The 20,108-nt window shown below is 42.0% G+C and overlaps 1 pseudogene; it reads right to left on the bottom strand.

Annotated features, from left to right (window-relative positions):
* LOC103302621 (ATP-dependent RNA helicase DDX54-like) overlaps nucleotides 1-20,108 on the bottom strand; it is a 70,214-nt pseudogene that overhangs the window by 42,252 nt on the left and 7,854 nt on the right.

Genomic DNA, 20,108 nt, shown 5'->3' with positions numbered 1-20,108 from the left:
ATATGTAATACCTTAATCAATAAAGAATTTTTTTAAAATTATGAACAACAAAGTGACCAAAAAAAAAAAAAAAAAAGAATGAGAGGAGCTCAACATTGCAATCAGAGTTGCTCACTCTAGAGTCCAATTCTCAAAATCTTAGCTGCTAAATACCACAGACACTAGCCACTTGTTAGTATTTAAATTACAATAAAAATTAGTCTCTCTGTCACACTAGCAGCATTTCAAGCACTCAATAGTCACATGCAACCAATAGCTACCATACTGCACAGCACAGACATAGAACATTTACACAACTGCAGAAATTTTCATTGGATAGCACTGCCTCAAACCTTTCCTCTGGAGTTAACATAATTACACAAATACTACAAATAAGGTCTTAATTCTCATTTACTTTTCTCTCTGTTTTTGCTTAATTCTCAGAGTTCAGAAATGACTTCTATATACCAACTTCTCTGATAAAGTGTCCTCCTCCTTCAGATGTCGTCTTAGGCTCATCCCTAACTATCCTTATGGACTTGAAAAAAGAACAGGTTCAGTATGTAGCAGATGGCTCAACCAAACATGAAATCATGGATTTCTAGCCATTATGCATTATTTAAATACAATTTATTTGCATATTTATTGTCAATAAAATAAATAGTACTGGAAAGGTCAAGAATATTTTTTGCCAGTAGCAGATTTCCTCCTTCCCAAGTTGCCCACCCTTGCTATGAGTCTCTAAAGGAAAAGTAGCTTTATTAAGAAGAGAATAAAAATGAAAGTCAAAATATTGCATGCTTTTCTCATACAGCATCTAGAAGCCAAAGGCATTTTGGTATTTTGCTAAAATATAAATATACATAGAAAATATATTACAACCTATGGGTCTTATGAGGAGAACAGTTTAAGAATAAAAAATAGCCCTAGTCAGTTTGGCTCATTTAGTTGGGCATGGTGCCAGGTACCTAAAGGTTGCCAGTTCGATTCCAAGTCAGGGCACATAGAGCTGATGGATGTCTTGCTCTCACATTGATGTTTCTCTATCTCTCTCCCTGTCCCTTCCTCTTTCTCTAAAAAATAAATGAAATCTTTTTTTGAAAAAAAATAAAATACACATGGGTCAAGGGGAAAAATCACTGAGGAGAGATTTATGTATATTCACACTTTAATGTCAACATTTCCATATTCCAGACCCAGGGGGAAAAAAAAACACCACTAATTTGGTGGTGAATGGTAATAACTAGGAACAAAGAGACAAAGGTTCCATTTTGTCTGTCTGTAAGATAATAGGATAACTCTTCAGTGTCAGACCTGCAGATAGTAGGGAAATTGGAACAAGAGGATATTCCCTACAACTGAAAGTTAATTTAAAGGATCTAAATCCAATAGAAAACCAAAGGTCTAAAATGATTGAACCTGATAATAAAAATTTCCTGAAGGTCAATGAGTATAGCAAGCTCAAGACTGGTATGCTTAAGGAGCTTTGGTTGACAGAGGTTACCCCAAATAAGCCAGGCCATGTAGTCCTTTCCTGATAATATGTAGTGAGTTCTGAAAGACTCAGGTTTGATGGTATTAACACAGCTGACAAAGTGAGGAAAGGCCGATAACAGGCAGAAATGAGTGAGATACAAAGAAACCAGGGGCTGCCTCTTCTATCTGATGGGTTGCATCAAACTCTATCATAATACTGTCATGCAGGCATTAGCCAACTTTTCAGTCAGGTGGAGGGGTAGGGACAAAAGCAGGGGATTCATGAAGCAGTTTATGCAAAGACACCCCACAGTGCAGGGGCAGTATTAACTAGAGACCTGTTTACACACTGCAGTATATCAGCCAAAAGGCCAGAGTGGGGAAGGCAGGATCCATTTCTGAGGAAAGGGAGTGCCAAAAACCAGATCACTCCCTAATAGTACCAAGCCATGAAGGGCAGGATGTATGATTCAGGGCTTTGCCTGGCCAAAATTTCATTGGTTGCATTGGGTACATAGAGAGGTAGGAGAGAGGACATGTATCCACTGTTGTTTGGATCCCCAACCCCATTTTGGGAAACTACCTTTATTCCCCACAGTTTGTGAACAGAGAAGATGGGTAGGTGAAGGCTATTGAGAATTATAAATTAATTTATTGTCCTAAGAATTGTGGTGGATCTAAAAGTACTGGGAAATCTAGGGAGAAAGGAGAGATGGGAGAGGAGAGAGAGAAAGAGAGAGAGAGAGAGAGAGAGAGAGAGAGAGAGAGAGAGAATTAGTTGGTGATGGTGATGATAAATACAAGGAAACAAGGAGGCCAGGTTGACACTCCACAACTGTAATAAAGTATCCTGATAAACCACCCTCTTTTTTCACTCTTTCTGCTTTCTATCTCCTCTCCACCAGTACTCAGAACTTTTTTACCAATAATATTCCCAATAGGTATTTCCTGGGCAAAACATGGTGCAAACACAGCAAAAGGAACCAAAGTAGATTTCCAATTACCCTGCCTGAGCCCCATTTTCCTCATGGATCAAGAAAAAAAAAAGAAATCCTAGGTTAAATTGTTTCCAAGAAAATATTTGAATAAAAAGATACGCAGCTGTGACACACTGCAATTTCAACTTGTGATAGTGTAGTGTTCTTTAGACATCCCCAGGAAGGTGTCATTCTCAAAAGCAAACTCAAAACATCCAGGAAATAGGAAGGCACCATATTCAACTTGACAAGTACTTTTTTTTCTAAATTTCATGACACTCCCACCCAATTGTAATTGCTATTATGCTTGGAATAAAAAGCAGTAAAAATTGAAGAGGCTCAGCTAGAACTTGTTAAGATCACAGCTGAGCTTAGGAAAACATTAATGGAACCATACCGGCTGCAGTGGAGCTTCCATGCTGAGACCCAGACTCTTCATGCTATCCAGACATGTAACCCACAGAAAACTAGTCAACTGATGCAGCCCACTGGAAACTCATGCTGCTCAGTCTGGCCCACAGTATCTCCACCTGCAATCCTATCTAATAAAAGAGTAATATGCAAATTGACCATTATTCCAACACACAAGATGGCCACCCCCATGTGGTCAAAGATGGCCACCCCCATGTGAATACAAGATGGCCACCACAAGAGGGCTGGTAGGGGAGGGCAGTTGGGTGCGATCAGGCCTGCAGCGGGGGGGGGGGCAGTTGGGGGTGACCAGGCCTGCAGGGGAGGGCAGTTAGGGGCAATCAAGCCAGCAGGGGAGCAGTTAGGCATCGATCAGGCTGGCAGGGGAGTGGATAGGGGGTGATCAGGCTGGCAGGCAGAAGCAGTTAGGGGCAATCAGGCAGGCAGGCAGGCGAGCGGTTGGGAGCCAGCAGTCCTGGATTGTGAGAGGGATGTCCCAAATTGGAGAGGGTGCAGGCTGGGCTGAGGGACACACACCCCTGTGCATGAATTTCGTGCACTGGGCCTCTAGTCTTTTCATAAAATTGATATCCTTTTCCCCCACACTGCCAACAATTAATTCAGAAGCTCTAGCTGTGAGGTCCAGACAACAGCATTTTTAAAAAAAGAAAGGTAAAAGAAAAACATACAATGCATTATACAGATAATGCATTATAGAATTGTACACTTGAAGCATATAATTTTATTAACATTTTTTAATTTTTTAAAGAAAAAATGTTCCTGAATGGGTTCATATGCAGTTAGGGTTCAGAATCATTAACAAAGACACTATTTAGTTTGCATTTATTTTTATTTTTTAAAAAAATTATTGTTTAAGGTATTACAAATAGAAGTACATATGTCTCTTTTTTTCCCCCACTGGCTTACCTCTGGCCTCCCCTACCCCCCAGCACTTGCCCTCGTCCTCCGCCCCCAGTGTCTTGCATCTGTTGGTTATATGCATGCATAGAAGGACTTCTGTTGATCTCTTACCCCCTAACCTTCCCCTACCTTCCCACTGCAGTTTGACAGTCTGTTCAATGCTTCTTTGCCTCTGTCTATTTTTGCACAACAGTTTGTAATATTTTTTATTATCCATAAATGAGTGAGATAATGTGGTGTTTATCTTTCACTGACTGGCTTATTTCAGTGAGCATAATGCTCTCCAGATCCATCCAGGTTGTTGCAAATGGTAAGAATTCATTCTTTTTTACAGCAGCTTAGTATTCCGTTGTGTAGATGTACCAGAGTTTTCTAATCCATTCGTCTGCTGATGGGCATTTAGGCTGCTTCCAAATCTTAGCTATTGTAAATTGTGCTGCTGTGAACATAGGGGTGCATATATCCTTTCTGATGGGTATTTCTCTTTTCTTGGGATATATTCCTAGAAGTGGTATTACTGGGTCAAATGGGAGTTCCAATTTTTACTTTTTTGAGGAAACTCCATACTGTTCTCCACAGTGGCTGCACCAGTCTGCATTCCGACCAGCTGTGCATGAGGGTTCCTTTTTCTCTGCATCGTCTCCACAACTTGTCATTTGTTGGTTTGTTGATGATAGCCATTTTGAAAGGTGTGAGATGGTACCTCATGTTGTTTTGATTTGCATCTTTTGGATGATTAATGACTTTAAGCATGATTTCATATGTCTCTTGGCTTTCTGAAAATCCTCTTTTGAAAAGTGTCTGTTTAGGTCCATTGCCCATTTTTTTTATTAGATTGTTTATCTTTCTTTTGTTAAGTTGTATGAGTTCCTTGTAAATGTTGAAGATTAAAACCTTATCAGAGATAACATTGGCAAACATGTTCTTCCATGCAGTGGGCTTTCTTGTTGTTTTGCTGATGGGTTTTTTGTTTGTTTGTTTTTGTTTGTTTATTTGTTTGTTTGTTTTGCTGTGCAGAAGTTTTTTATTTTTAATGTAGTCCCATTTGTTTATTTTCTCCTTAGTTTCCATTGCTCAAGGAACGGTATTGGTAAAGATATTGCTACGATAAATGTCTGCTATTTTGTTGCCTATGGCTTCTTCTAAGATTTTTATGGTTTCCCATCTTATGTTTAAGTCCTTTATCCATTTTGAGTTTATTTTTATACATGGTGTAAGTTGGTGGTCTAGTTTCATTTTTTTTTTTTGCAAGTATCTTTCCAGTTTTCCCAACACCATTTATTGACAAGACTGTCTTGTCTCCATTGTATGCTCTTGCTTCCTTTGTCAAATATTGAGTGTCAATTTCTGGGTTCTCTGTTCTGTTCCACTAGTCTATATGTCTGTTCTTGTGCCAGTACCAGGCAGTTTTGAGAACAGTGGCTTTGTAGTATAGCTTGATATCTGGTATTGTGATCCCTCCAACATTGTTCTTCTTTCTCAAGATTGCTGCAGCGCCGGAACCGGTTTGGCTCAGTGGATAGAGCATCGGCCTGCAGACTGAAAGGTCCCAGGTTCGATTCCGGTCAAGGGCACGTACCTTGGTTGCGGGCAAGTACCTTGGTTGCAGGCACATCCCCAGTAGGGGGTGTGCAGGAGGCAGCTGATTGATGTTTCTCTCTCATTGATGTTTCTAACTCTCTATCTCTCTCCCTCCCTCTCTGTAAAAAATCAATAAAATATATTTAAAAAAAAAAGATTGCTGCAGCTATTCGGGGTCTTTTTTTTTATTCCAGATCAATTTTTGGAGAATTTGTTCTAGGCCTTTGAAGTATGTCATTGATATTATAATGGGGATTGTGTTGAATTTAGAGATTGCTTTGGGTAGTATGGACATTTTAATTATGTTGATTCTACCAATCCATGAACATGGTATATTCTTCCATTTGTTCATGTCTTCCTCTGCCTCTTTTTCAGCATCCTGAAATTTTCTGAGAACAGGTCCTCTGTCTCCTTGGTAAAGTTTATTCCTAGGTATCTTAAATTTTTTGTTGCAATGGTAAATGGGATGGCTTTTTTAATTTCTCTTTCTGTGAGTTCATTATTGGTGTACAGAAAAGCCATAGACTTCTGGGTGTTAATTTTGTATCCTGCTACATTGCCAAATTAATTAAGTATAGTAGTTTTTTGATGGAGTCCTTGGGGTTTTCTATATACAATATCATGTCATCTGAGAAAAGGACAGTTTTTCTTCTTCTTTTCCAATTTGGATGCCTTTTATTTCTTCTTCTTGTTGATCTCAATAGCTAGTACTTCCAGTACTATGTTGAAGAGGAGTGGTGAGAGTGGTCATCCCTGTCTTGTTCCTGTTCTTAGGGGAAATTATTTTAGTTTTAGCCCATTGGGTATGATGTTGGCTGTGGGTTCGTTGTATATGGCTTTTATTATGTTGACATATAATCCTTCTATTCCCACCTTGCTGAGAGTTTTTATTAAGAAAGGGTGTTGGATTTTGTCAAATGCTCTTTCTGCATCAATATATATGATTATATGGTTTTTATCTCTCAGTTTGTTTATGTGGTGTATAACATTTATTGTTTTGTGGATATTGTACCATCCTTGAATCCCCAGGATAAGTCCCTCTTGGTCATGGTGTATGGTCTTTCTAATGTATTGCTTAATTAGATTTGCTAGAATTTTGTTGAGGATTTCGATGTCTATGTTCATGAGGGATATTGGCCTGTAATTCCCTTTCTCTATATTGTCTTTATCTGGTTTTGGTATTAGGGTAATGCTGGCTTTGTAGAAAGAGCTTGGAAGTGCTCCTTCCTCTTGAATTTTTTTGGAATAGTCTGAGGAAGATATGTTTCATTTCTTCTTTGAAAGTTAGATAAAACTTCCCTTTGAAGCTGTCTGGTCCAGGGCTTTTGTTTGTTGGAAATTTTTTGATTACTGCTTCAATTTCCTCCATAGTTATCGGCTTACTCAGATTTTTGGATTCCTCCTGGTTGAGTTTGGAAGGTCATATTTTTTTAGGAGTATGTCCATTTCTTCTAGGTTGATGGAGTAGAGTTGCTCATAGTATTTTTTTATGATTCCACATATTTCTATGGGGGTTGTTGTTATTTCGCCTCTTTCATTTCTGATTTTGTTTATTTGGGTCCTCTCTCTTTCCTTCTTAGTGAGCCTGGCTAGAGATTCATCAATCTTGTTTATCCTTTCAAAGAACCAGCTCTTGGTTTCATTGATCTTATGTATTTTTATTTATTTATTTATTTTTTTGGTCTCTGTGTCATTTATTTCCACTCTGATCTTTATTATTTCCTTCCTTCTGCTCACACTGGGCCTTTCTTGTTGCTCTTTCTAATTCAAGTTGCAGAGTTAGATGGCTTATTACCAATTTTTCTTGTTTATTGAGGTAGGCTTGTAGAACTATGAATTTCCCTCTGAGGACTGCTTTCACTGTGTACCAAAGATTTTGGATTGTTATGTTTTCATTGTTCTTTGTTTCCAGGATGTGTTTTATTTCTTCTTTGATTTTTTGTAACCCACGCATTGTTTAGTAGTGTGCTATTCAGTCTTCAAGTGTTTGAATTTTTGTGATTGTTTTTACTGTAGTTGATTTCTAATTTTATGCCATTGTGATCTGATAAGATGCTTGATATGATTTCAATCCTCTTGAATTTGGAAAGAGTTTGCCTGTGACCCAATATGTGGTCTATCTTTGAAAATGTTCCATGTGCACTTGAGGAGAATGTATATTCTGTAGTTTTGGGGTGGAATGTTCTAAAGATGTCACTTAAGTCCATCTGATCTAGTGCGTCATTTAAGATTGATGTTTCTTTGCTAATTTTTTTGTCTAGAGCATTTATCCAGTGATGTTAATGGGGTATTAAATTCTACTATGATTGTGTTGCTGTCAATCTCTCCCCTGATATCTTCCAAAAATTTTTTTTTTTAATGTATTTCGGTGCTCCTGCATTGGGTGCATAATAGTTTACCAGAGTTATATCCTCTTGTTGTATCAATCCCTTTAGAATTATGAAATGGCCTTTCTTGTCTCTTGTTATGGTCTTCACTTTGAGGTCTATTTTGTCAGATATAAGTATTGCTACCCAAGGGTTTTTGGTTGTGTTTTTTTTTTTTTTCATTTCCAATTGCCTGATAGTTTTCCATCCCTTCAATTTCAGTCTGTGTGAGTCCCTTGTTCTGAGGTGGGTCTCCTGTAGAGAGCATATATATGGGTCATGTTTTCTTATATATTCACTCACTAGATGTCTTTTGATTGGAGCATTTCATCCATTTATGTTTAATGTTATTATTGATAGGTACTTGTTTGTAGCTATTTCTGTACTTTATGCCTGTGTTCCTTCTTCCCTTTCTATTTCTTCTTTTTACAGCATTCCCTTTAGCATTTTTTGCATTGCTGTCTTGGTAGTGATAAACTTCCTTAGCATTTTTTTTGTCTGCAAAGCTTCTGATTTCCCCTTCAATTCTGATTGATAGTCTTGCTTGATAGAGTATTCTGGGATTCAGTCTTTTGCTTTGAATCACTTTGTATACCTCATTCCATTCCCTTCTAGCTTGATGTGTTTCTGTTGAGAAATCATTTGATAATCTGATGGGGGATCCTTTGTAGGTAACTCTCTGTCTCTCTCTTATAGCCTTTAAGATTCTCTCTTTGTCATGAACATTTGCCATTGTAATTATGACATGTCTTGGTGTGGGTCTTTTGGGATTCATCTTGCTTGGGACTCTCTGTACTCGTGTAACTTTTTTCTTCCCCATATCTGGGAAGTTTTCTCTCATTATTTCTTTGAATAGATTTTCTAATCCTTGCTGCTCTTCTTGGTCCTTATGGCAGCCCTATTATACGTATGTTACTTCGTTTCATGTTGTTCCAAAAATTCCCTTAGGCTCTCCTCCTGCTTTTTAATTTTTTTCTCCAGTTGCTGTTCAGATTGAGCTTGTTTCTCTACCTTATCCTGTAACTCACTAATTCGGTCCTCTGCTTCTTCTAGTCTACTGTTGAAACCTTCCATGCTGTTTTTGATTGTAGCTATATCACTTTTTATTTCTTCCTGATTCTTACATAGGTTGTTGATTTTCTCATCCATCAGGTGTATGAACTGTACAACCATTACTCTGAATTCTTTTTTGTCATGTTGTATGCTTCCATTTCACTAATTTCCTTTTTCTTGGTGACTCCTCATTTTCTTTCCTCTGGGGATTGTGTGGTCTCCCCATTCTGACTATCATCAGAAGGTTCAAACGTCAAGTTGCATGGGCCTAGGCCATTTGCAGTGAAAGCTTTGCACCACCCAAGTGTCACTGAAGAGCTCCAACACCAAGACGTGTGGCTGCCATAGGTTGGTCGGAGCCACACTCGGCTAGGATCAGAATCACTGGAGCTCCTTGTGGCCTTAGATTCACTTTTTTGCATGTATCTGTCCAATTTTCCCATCAACTTTATTGAAGAGATTGTCTTTACTCCATTGTATGCTCTTGTCTCCTTTGTCAAATATTAATTGAGCATAATGGCTTGGGTTGCCCCCTTTTTTTATAAATCAAAAATTGAAAAAGAATAAAGTCAATCTAACTTCAGCCTGTGTTTACAACAAAACCTCTTTCTGTGTTGTTAAAAGCATATCTCCTTTTTTAAAAGGAATCTTGTTCTTCTTAAAAGAGCCAAATATATTTCCAAATATTGTGACGTTTATTAAAATCAGTAGGTGCAAAAAAGCAAAAAGAATGTTTATTCTTAAAAAACAAAGCTTGCCCTTCAAGCTGAGCAAATCAAAATCCTTTGATTTAATCTAAAATTTATATTCTAAGTGTGGTTATGTAGTTTTAGAGAAATAAAAATAGAAAATATTCAATGCTTTTATTTTTTATTTTTATTTAAAGATTTTTAAATATATTTTTTGAGAGAGAAGAATGGAGAGGGAGAGAAACATCCATGTGAGAGAGAATATCATTCTGCTGCCTCTTGCATGCTCTCTACTGGGGATCAAGCCCTCAACCCTGGAATGTGCCCTGATTGGGAATTGAACCAGCAACCTTTCATTGCACAAGATGATTCCCAACCAACTGAGCCATACCAGCCAGGGATCAATGCTTTTGAATACCACAGTTCTCTCATTTTATTTGCTTATTATTAACTAGTGACCCGGTGCACGAATTCATGCACATTGAAAGGAAATTAATTAGAAGGTGGCTGGTCGGGCATGACTGGGCAAAATGGGCCAGACAAGCCCTGGAGCCAACCTCCTGCAGTCCCTCCCTGGCATCTGTGGAGTGAGAGGGGGCCCTCCAGCAGGTGGGGTCCCTTGGTCTGGCCTGCATGGATTGTGCCAAAATCGGCTCTTCGACATCCCCCAAGGGTTCCTGGAGTGCGAGTGGGCACTCTGCAAAGTTGCTGTCATACAGGTTGTGGAACACAAATGCAAGTGTGTAGTAAAACATTCAGGGTCGACAGTGCCCTAGCAACAACATAACCCAAAGCCAAATGTGGAATCGCATGGCCCTGCGAGGAGTCAGTCTCCCTCCTCTCTGGTTTCAGGGTGAGTCACCAGAGAACCACTGCTGTCAAGTCACTGCAGCTCGGCAGCTCCTACATTGAGCATCTGCTCCATGGTGGTCAGTACACGTAATAGCGACCAGTCAGATGGTTGGACACTTAGCATATTAGCCTTTTATGTATATAGATATAGTTTGAATGGACTCTTGCTTTGACATGCATGTTTATTTTTTTTAATTGTGGATAATCTGTTACTATAGCAATAATTTCTCACTCTAAAGCTACTTAATTTTAAAGAAACATGAGACTTTAAATATCAAGGTGGTCCATATTTAGAATGAATGCTGTGCTTGACTATACCAATAATTGTTGGACGTGATAGAGAGAAATGGAGTTTTAGTGTTTGTTTTTGCTTTTTATTTTCTTCCAGTGTTTTCTTCTCACCTGTCAGGCATTGTCAGCTTGGGGGAAACTATTTTCATGATATGTCAGCATAGATGCCTATGCTGCTGGCAACACATTAAAGTGATTAGCTGTGTGCGAGTCACATTTGTTTGCACACTGGGGATCTATGGAAGAACACAGAGATTCCCATGTTCCACATTCTAATGCAAATATGTACCAGGAAATAGATCAGTAAGTATGGCAAAATATGCCCCTGGGTAAATCACTTCCCCTCTGGTTTGTTAGGCTCTGAATCCAGCATCTGATAAAGGACTATCTTTCACTACCAATACCATTGTACTGTTTGGATATGGCTTTTGGGGAGTAATCACTATTATTAGAAGCAGTTAATGCAGGTGGTGCTTAGGTTCAGAGCCAGCTTAGGTGCTTTTTCTTGTATGACCTGCCTATGACTTGGTCTTCATTTACTAGAATCCAGTTACCTGTACTGAAACATAAATGTATATATTAGAGTCTCAGTGCACAAAATGCATGCACCTGTGGGGCCCCTCCCCTCAGCCCCCCAATATTCATGTATTTATGTATAGGTGTGTATGTATGCATATTTTTTTGTTAATCCTCACCTGAAGACATTTTTCATTGATTTTTAGAGTAGAAGGGAAGGTGAGAGACAGAGAGAGAAACATGGATGTGAGAAAGACACATGAATTGGTTGCCTCCTGCAAATGCCCTGACTGGATTGGGCTGAAACAGCACCACCGACAGGGCCTACTGCTGGCGGCCCACTGGGGCTCAGGCATTGACCATACGGTGATTTTCTGTTTCTGCATCCACTTCTGATAGAGGTCCCACTTGTAGGAGCTGCTGATGTAGCCACCACTTTCTGTCTTGATCTTCTTCTTGTCCTACTATCCTGACTGTTCCACAAACTGCTTCTTCTTACAGTCCCATCCCACTTGAGCTGTTGCCAGCCCCTGGTCAGGATCTGGGCCTCATCCCCCATCAAGTCCAGGACAGCGCCAGCCACCTGCTGCTCAAAGGTGCCCCTGTCCCCTCCAATGCTCAGGCCCCATTCACTGTTGAAGTCCTTGGGCTGATAGAGGACATAGAAATCCTGGACCAGTGGCTGGGCCAACTCCTTCCGCCTCTTGGCTCCCTGCTCACGTCCTGGCTGTTGCTGTTTCCAGTCCATGGCCTCTGTGAAGACATCCTCCAGCTCTCTCCCACCTCCTCCTTCTCCTCCTCCTCTTTCTCAGGCTGCTCCACTTGCCCTGCTGGGAAGCTTGGGGCTGGACCAGCCAGGCCCTCCTGCTGCTCCTGCTGGCCCTACTGGAAGCTGTCAATGGCCTTGCAGTCCTTCTGCCACTTGGCCCACATCACCTGGCTGCTCAGGTCCCAGCTGGAGGCGTTGATCTCAAAGATGGTCGCCTGTGAGCGGTACTGCTTGATGCTGTCCGCCAGCCTCAGCTGTTGCAGCTCCTCCTCCCTGAAGCTTGAGCTGAAGAGGGAGTGCAGGCCCAGCCCAAGTAGGTCCAGCTCCTTATCCCACTTGTTGGACTCTGGCAAGGGTGCTGGCCACCAGCACGCATACTGCTGCTGGGCATTGTCAGCTACGGTGCCCAGGCCTGGCAGCTCCAATGATGCCTCCAGGGTGTTCTGCAGGCCAGAGTCCTCGTTATCCACCATGCTCTGTGGCACCCGGCCCAGCACACTGTCCATGCTGACCGCAACTGAGGGCTCCTTTTGGTGGCCGGCGAGTTGAGGGCATTGCCCAGGAACAGGTGCAGGTCTAGCAGGTAGGGGACCTCATCTGGGGCTACCAAGTAGTAGACTGTGACACTTCAGCCAGCCTGGGCTACATGACCCACGCACTACAGGAAGAGCTTGCGCTTGCTGGGAAGCTGAAGTTGATGACATTGTCCAGCAGTGGGATGTGGAGGTTCCGGGCCCCCTGGTCAGTCACGATGAGGGTGGAACACTTGCCATGGGTGAACTTGGCCAGGTCAATCTTGTGGGCCATCTGTTACAGTGCACTGTAGATGTGGGCGCAGCTCACCCACTGGAGCAGCCTCACCCCAGGGAGACCAAGTGGCCCAGGGGGAGGCAGATGCTGAGCCCAGGGTGGGGGCAATTGGGGGTGGGGCCGGCTGGGTGGGGGAGCTGGTGGCAGTTGGGGGGGACGATTGGGGTTGGATAGGGCCAGTTGGCTGCTGAAGTGTGTGTCATAGTGACCAGTAGTTCTGCCGTTCAGTTGATTTGCATATTAACCTTTTATTATATAGGATTTACTGGTATATGCTAAAATGAGAATCAGAACAGAAATACAAGTTAAGTTAAGTTAATAATCCTAATATATAAAATCCCAGGGTCCATAATGACTGAAGGCTTGACCGAACACTGGAAGTCAGTCCTGCAGTCAGTGCTTGGTTGCTGTGGCGACCCAGCACTGACTGCCAAGGGGGCTGCAGATCAGGCCTGGAGCAAGGCCCAGAGAGAGAGGCAGGGTCTGATCTGTAGCATCCATGGCAGCTGTTATTCAGCCCTTGCCTCTCTCTTTCTCTCTGGGCTTTGCCAGCAGCCGCACCTCTCTTTCTCTCCAGGCCTCTGCAAGCTCTGCTGATCAGCTCCACCTCTCTGATCAGACCCGGAGATAGGCCCAGAGATGCTGACTGGCATAGAAACCAACCAATCAAAACCAAATCTGGTTGTACTGCGAGGAGCCAATGGCTTCCTAGGAGGCATAGCTTTTGATGCTCACTGCCATAGAAACCGACCAATCAGAACCAAATCTGGGTGAACTGTGAGGAGCCAATGGCTGCCTAAGAGGTTGAGCTTTTGATGCTGACTGTCATAGAAACTGACCAATCAGAACCTAATTTGGGTGAACTGCAAAGGCAGAACCTAAGGTGGGGGCTGAGGAGGGGTTTTAAAGGCAACAACTGGTGTAAGGTGTAAGAAAGCAGTTCAATTTTTTAATGACCAGTTTGGCAGTATAATGCATATGGCTGGCTATCAGTCCAGATATAGGGATTATGTATTTTTGTCTGCCAAGAGCATCTCCTCCGGCTGAAAAAGCCCCCCCCCCCATTTAAGCACTACTATCCTATATCATCTATCTATACTAATAAAAGAGTAATATGATAATTATCCGGGTTGACGACATCTTCCAGTTGTCCGAGTTCCTTCTGGACAAAGCCATGGTGGTGGGGTCCAAGGCAGAGGCAGTTAGGGGCGATCAGGCTGACAGGAGAGGGCAGTTGGTGGTGAGATCGGGCTGGCAGGGAGGGAAGTTGGGGGTGAGATCAGGCCTGCAGGGGAGGGCAGTTAGGGGCGATCAGTCAGGCAGCGGTAGTTAGGGGTGATCAGGCAGGCAGGCAGAGGCAGTTAGGGGTGATTAGGCAGGCAGACAGAGAGGTTCATGGTGATCAGGCAGGCAGGCAGAGGAGTTAGGGGTGATCAGGCAGACAGGCAGGTAAGTGGTAAGGAGCCAGCAGTTCCAGATTATGAGAGGGATGTCTGACTGCCGGTTTAGGCCCGATCCCACAGGGGTCCCCGATTGGACATGGTGCAGGCTGGGCTGAGGGACCCCCCCCCCCCCATGCAAGAGTTTCATGCCCTGGGCCACTAGTAGAATCATAAATCTGGATTACTTTCTTCCTGTTTACTTGACAGATCCTGAGAAATGCTCCTAACATTAGCTATGGGGACATGAGGATCTGATCATCTCCTATGACCCACCTACCTTTCCCCCTCATACTATCTCTGCTCTAGCTGCACTGAAAATATTTAAGTCTTAAAACAGTCATACTCTCTCTTGCTTTAGGGCCTTTAAACACAATGACCCTTTGCCTGAAATCTAGCCCACTCATTCCTTCTGTGCTGATATTTTTACTCAGCCAATTCCTATTTATTACTTAGAACTCAGTTCAAGGTAATTTCCTCTGAGAAAGTTTCCCTAAACCCATATTAGGTGAGAATCCTTGTTATATTTCCTCATGGCACCCTGTGTTCTCCATGACATAAAACTCATGGTTACTGAAATTGTTCAATGTCTATCTAATTTGCTAGACTATGAATTCATTGTTGTCAGGAATCTATTGTTGACTGTGTTGTTTTCAGTGCCTAACTCTTAAAAGAGTGGGCTCTGAAATGTTTCTTGGATTAAGGAATGAATTACAGACAGCTTTGCTGGTAGAAAATTAAGGCTGCTTTGTTGGGTTGAAAAGCCTGCTTTAAGATAAGCCACCTCTGGAACCTGCAGAATCCATTTAAAATGTGTCACTGAGTCTTTTTTTCCATTTTGAGTTTTATTTCTGTGTATGGTTTAAGTTAGTGGTCAAGTTTCATTTTTTTGCATGTATCAGTTCACTTTTCCCAACACCATTTATTGAAGAGACGGTCTTGACTCCATTGCATGCTCTTGCTTCCTTTGTCAAATATTAATTGAGCATAATGGTTTGGGTTGATTTCTGGGTTCTCTGTTTTGTTCCATTAGTTTATATGTCTGTTCTTGCACCAGTATCATGCTGTTTTGAGAACAGTGGCTTTGTAACATAACTTGATGTCTATTACTGTGATCCCTCCAACTTTCTTCTTTTTCTCAGGATTGCTGCGACTATTTGGGGTCTTTTTTAATTCCATATAAATTTTTTGAGGTTTGTGAAATATGCCATTGGTATTTTAATGGGATTTCATTGAATCTATAGATTGCTTTGGGTAGTATGGACATTTTAATGAAGTTTATTCTACCAATCCATGAACATGGTACATTCTTCCACTTGTTTACATCTTATTCTATTTCTTTTTTCACCGTCCTGTAGCTTTCCGAGTACAAGTACTTTACCTCCTTAGTTAAGTTTATTCCTAGGTATCTTAATTTTTTTTGGTGCAATGGTGAATGGGCTTGTTTGTTTTCATTTCTCTTTCTGTGAGTTCATTATTGGTATATAAAAATGCCATAGATTTCTGGGTGTTAATTTTGTATCCTGCTACTTTGCTGAATTCATTTATTAAATCAAGTAGTTTTTTGATGGAGTCTTTAGGATTTTCTATGTACAATATCATGTCATCAGTGAATAATAACAGTTTTGCTTCTTCTTTTCCAATTCGGATGCCTTTTATTTCTTCTTCTTGTCTGGTCTCTATGGGTAGCACTTCCAGTACTATGCTTAACAGGAGTGGTGAAAGTGGGCATCCCTGTCTTCTTCCGTTCTTAGGGGAAATGGATAAAAAACTTAAATGTAAGACTGGAAACCATAAAATTCTTAAAAGAATCCATAGGCAGCAATATATCAGATATAATTTGTAGCAATATGCTTACCAACACATCTCCTAGGACAAAATAAGGAGAAAATAAACAAATGGGACTATCTTAAAAAAAGAACTTATGAACTGCAAAAGAAACCATCAACAAAATAACAAGGAAGCCCACTGCATAGGAGAACATATTTACCAATGTGACATCTGATAAGGGTTTAATCTCCAAAATTTATAGGGATCTCATACAATTTAACAAAAAGAAGATAAACAATACAATCAAAAAAATGGGCAAAGGACCTAAATAGACACTTCTCAAAGGCAGACATACAAAAGGCCGACAGGTATATGAAAAAAATATTCAAAATCACTAATCATCGAAGAAATGCAAATCAAAACAACAATGAGGTACCACCTCACACAAGTCAGAATAGCTATCATGAACAAATCAACAAATGACAAGTGCTGGTGAGGATGTGGAGAAAAGGGAACCCCATACACTGCAGACTGGTGCAGAAACTGTAGAAAACAGTAGTGAAGTTTCCTAACAAAATTAAAAATTGAACTGCCATATGACTCAGTAATCCCACTCCTAGGAATAGATCCCAATAAATCAGAAACACCAACCAGAAAGAACATATACACCTCTATGTTCATAGCAGTACAATTTACAATAGCTAAGATTTGGAAATAGCGTAAGTGCCCATCTGCAGATGAGTGGATTAAAAAACTGTAGTACAGGCTATCATCAACAAATCAACAAATGACAAGTACTGACGAGGATGCGGAGAAAAAGGAACCTTCGTGCGCTGCTGGTGGGAATGCAGACTGGTGCAGCCACTGTGGAGAACAGTATGGAGTTTCCTCAAAAAACTAAAAATTGAACTCCCATTTGACCCAGTGATCCCACTTCTAGGAATATATCCCAAGAAATTAGAAACACCAATTAGAAAGGATATATGCACCCTATGTTCATAGTAGCACAATTCACCAAAGCTAAGATTTGGCAACAGCCTAAGTGCCCATCAGTAGATGAATGGATTAAAAAACTATGGTACAGAGTCTCAAGGAGATTCTTGATGGCGGCTGGCAGGATGGAGGTGAGGGAGAGCAAGTGAGTGAGTGAGGGGATGAAAGGAGAGTACATGGATGTGTGTGGTGAGTGTGTGAGTGAGTGAGTGACAGTTAAATCCCCGCAAGAGCAGCAGGGGCTGGCAGACCAGGCTCTCTTGGACTGAGAGAGACTACCACTGCTGCGGGCACTCCCTGGACTGCAGGACTCAGGCACGAAGCCCACACCATCTTGAAAGGGAGAATGGCCTTTTCTAGGAACTCATCAGCACCACCACCCAGACAGGCCTTGGAACTGCCCATGGCCCAGCAGCCACTCCAGCCAAAATGCTGCTGCCCCACCCACAGACCTGTGGACCCTGGGACCTCCACCTCTAAAGGTGCACTACTCTAGCAGCAATAAGTGCAACTTCCCCCTCCCCAGAGGCAGAACTCTGGACACCACATTCATGCATTTCCAGCACACAGGCATCCAGGGCACACCACTCCCTAGGCAGCACCTGGGAGCCACTGGGAGCCCCTGCTGGGCGTGATTTTTTACAGACAAGGGTGCGCTGCCCTGCAGTAGAAATTCTGAACTCCCTCTTCCTGAATAACTGCCCACAAACACCCCAGCTGTGCAACTTCAGTGCCAGGGCCCTCAGAATGCGTCAGAGCTCTGTGCTGACAAAGGGACTGCCACAGTCACGCATTTGCAACGGGCAGGCACCCTGAGCCCATCTATCCACAGGGCACTCTGGGGAGCTGCTGTGAGCCCCTGCTGTGTGTGATTCTGCACAGACAAGGGCGCGCTGCCCCACAGTAGAAATTCTGAATTCTCTCTTCCTGAATAACTGTCCACAGTCACCCCATCTGCTCAAATTCAGTGCCAGGGCCCCTCAGAGTGCGTGAGAGCCCTGTGCTGGCAAACGCACCACCACAGTCACGCATTTGCAAGGGGCAGGCACCCTGAGCCTATCTATCCACAGGGTGCTCATGGGAGCCTCTGTGAGCTCTTGCTGGGTGTGATCTTGGACAAACAGGGACACATTCCCCCCTAGCAGTAGAAATTCTGAATTCACTCATCCTGGATACCTACCCTCAGATGCCTCAATTACGCGGCTTCAGTGCCAGGGCCCTTCAGAGTGCTTCAGTGTGCCTCGCTGGCAAACGCACCACGGGTTCCCCTGTGAGCTGCCACTGGGAGCATGTGCCTATCCACCACAGGTGCAGCAGCAAAAGCTGAGTCTGCCCACCCCACAACTACAGAACTCTGGACACCACAGTCACGCCTTTCCAGAGCACAGGCCCCCTGAGCCCCATCACCCCAACCGACGGTTTCTGGGTGCCACTGTGAGTCCCTGCTGGGCACACAGGATTTCATTCAAAGGTGCAAGACAGAAAAAATTGGGACACCCCCCTCCACAGCTGCTGCCTTCTAGACACCGCAATTGCACCTTTCCAGCTCACAGGTCTACATCAAGAGAACCCAAATAGCTCAAATAGGGAGCTACACTAGATTACCAAGCCCAGGAGACCTGAGATAACACAACAGTAGCACCATCCCCAAAAGAACCTGGGTAGCAAAGCAAGAGGATCTACAATTAAAACGTTACAGCAGTTCATCTAATGATAAAATTGCGCACCATGTAATGAACCTAAAACAGTAATATTATAGTTCAAAAATTTTAAAATGTAAAAGCCATCAAGACTACATTATAAAATTTTCAAAAGCCTCCTAATATTTAAATCAAAAAAGAGGGGGATAGTAGAAGAATATCATGTAAGGAAAAATATCCTGTAAGTAAATTACATCTAGAAAATTAATACTTTAGAAAATTAATTGTAAGGCTAAAAGCAAGACACCCATGAAAAACACACAAGGTGTCAAAACAAGCCAGAGGAAAATCATTTGGGCAAAAAATGAAATAGGATCCCAGGTCAAATTTATAGAAAATATTACTTTATTAACTTTTGGTCGAGAATATGTTTGTAAATTTTCAGAAAACAACTCCGAGACCATGTGGATTCCAGCAACATAGAGGAATCGACAGGACTACTCCAGCCATGAAGACAGAAGAGAAGCAGTCCAGAGATGGAAGATGCTGATGTCGCCTTGCCATACTAGCAGTTAGCAGCTGTGTGTCACTGCAGGTTGCCCAGGACCAAACCAGAGAGAGTCGGACCTGCATTACCACCATTTGTCCACCATACAGAACTGAAATGTAATTGCTGACATATACACATAAGGAACTGTCTGACATTGAAATTGGGTCTCAAAAGAACTGTTCGCCCAGAAAGAAACTCACTACAGACAGATTCATTTGCCTGTCAGCATAACCATTATTGCTTGTCTCATTTTCGGTTCTTATAAGTGTATTTCTAATAGCACATGATCTCACTCATCTAGGGGAAATAATGAACAACATAGACTGATGAACAAGAACAGACCCAGAAATAAGGAGGCATGGATCAGACTATCGGGCCTAAGAGGGAGGATAGGGAAGGGTGGGGGTAAAGGGGAGAGATCAACCCAAGGACTTGTGTGCATGCATATGAGCCTAACCAGTGGTTAAGGTCAACAGGGGGTTGGGGGCATGTGTGGGGAGAGGTGTGGGATGGGAATGGGGGGATAAGGACAAATATGTGATACCTTAATCAATAAAGAAATTAAATTAAAAAAAAAAAACTGGAAACAACACACACAAAAAAAAGAAAAAAATGTTACAGCAAAATATGGGAAGACAAAAAAGCAATCCCCAACAGAAAGAAAAAGAGGAATCACCAGAAAGGGAGTTAAATGAAATTGAGGCTAGCAACATATCAGAGAAAGAATTCGGAGTAATGGTTATAATGATGCTCAAATGGCTGAATGACAAATACACACAACTCAATGAGAATTATAAGGAGCTGAATGAGAATGTCACCAACATGAAAAGGAACCAAGAGGAAATGAAGAACAATATAGTTGCAATAAAGAACACAATGGAAGGCTTAAACAGTAGACTAGAAGAGTCTGAGGACCGCAGCAGTGAATTAGAAGACAAGGTAGGAAAAAACACACAAACAGAGCAGTAACTGGAAAGAAGACTTAAAAAGCAAGAGGAGAGCCTAAGGGATCTTTGGGACAACAC

This window comes from Eptesicus fuscus, chromosome 1, assembly GCF_027574615.1.
Source record: "Eptesicus fuscus isolate TK198812 chromosome 1, DD_ASM_mEF_20220401, whole genome shotgun sequence".
NCBI lineage: Eukaryota > Metazoa > Chordata > Mammalia > Chiroptera > Vespertilionidae > Eptesicus > Eptesicus fuscus.
The sequence above is the reverse complement of the archived record's forward strand: the minus strand, read 5'-3'. Positions and strand labels throughout refer to the sequence as shown.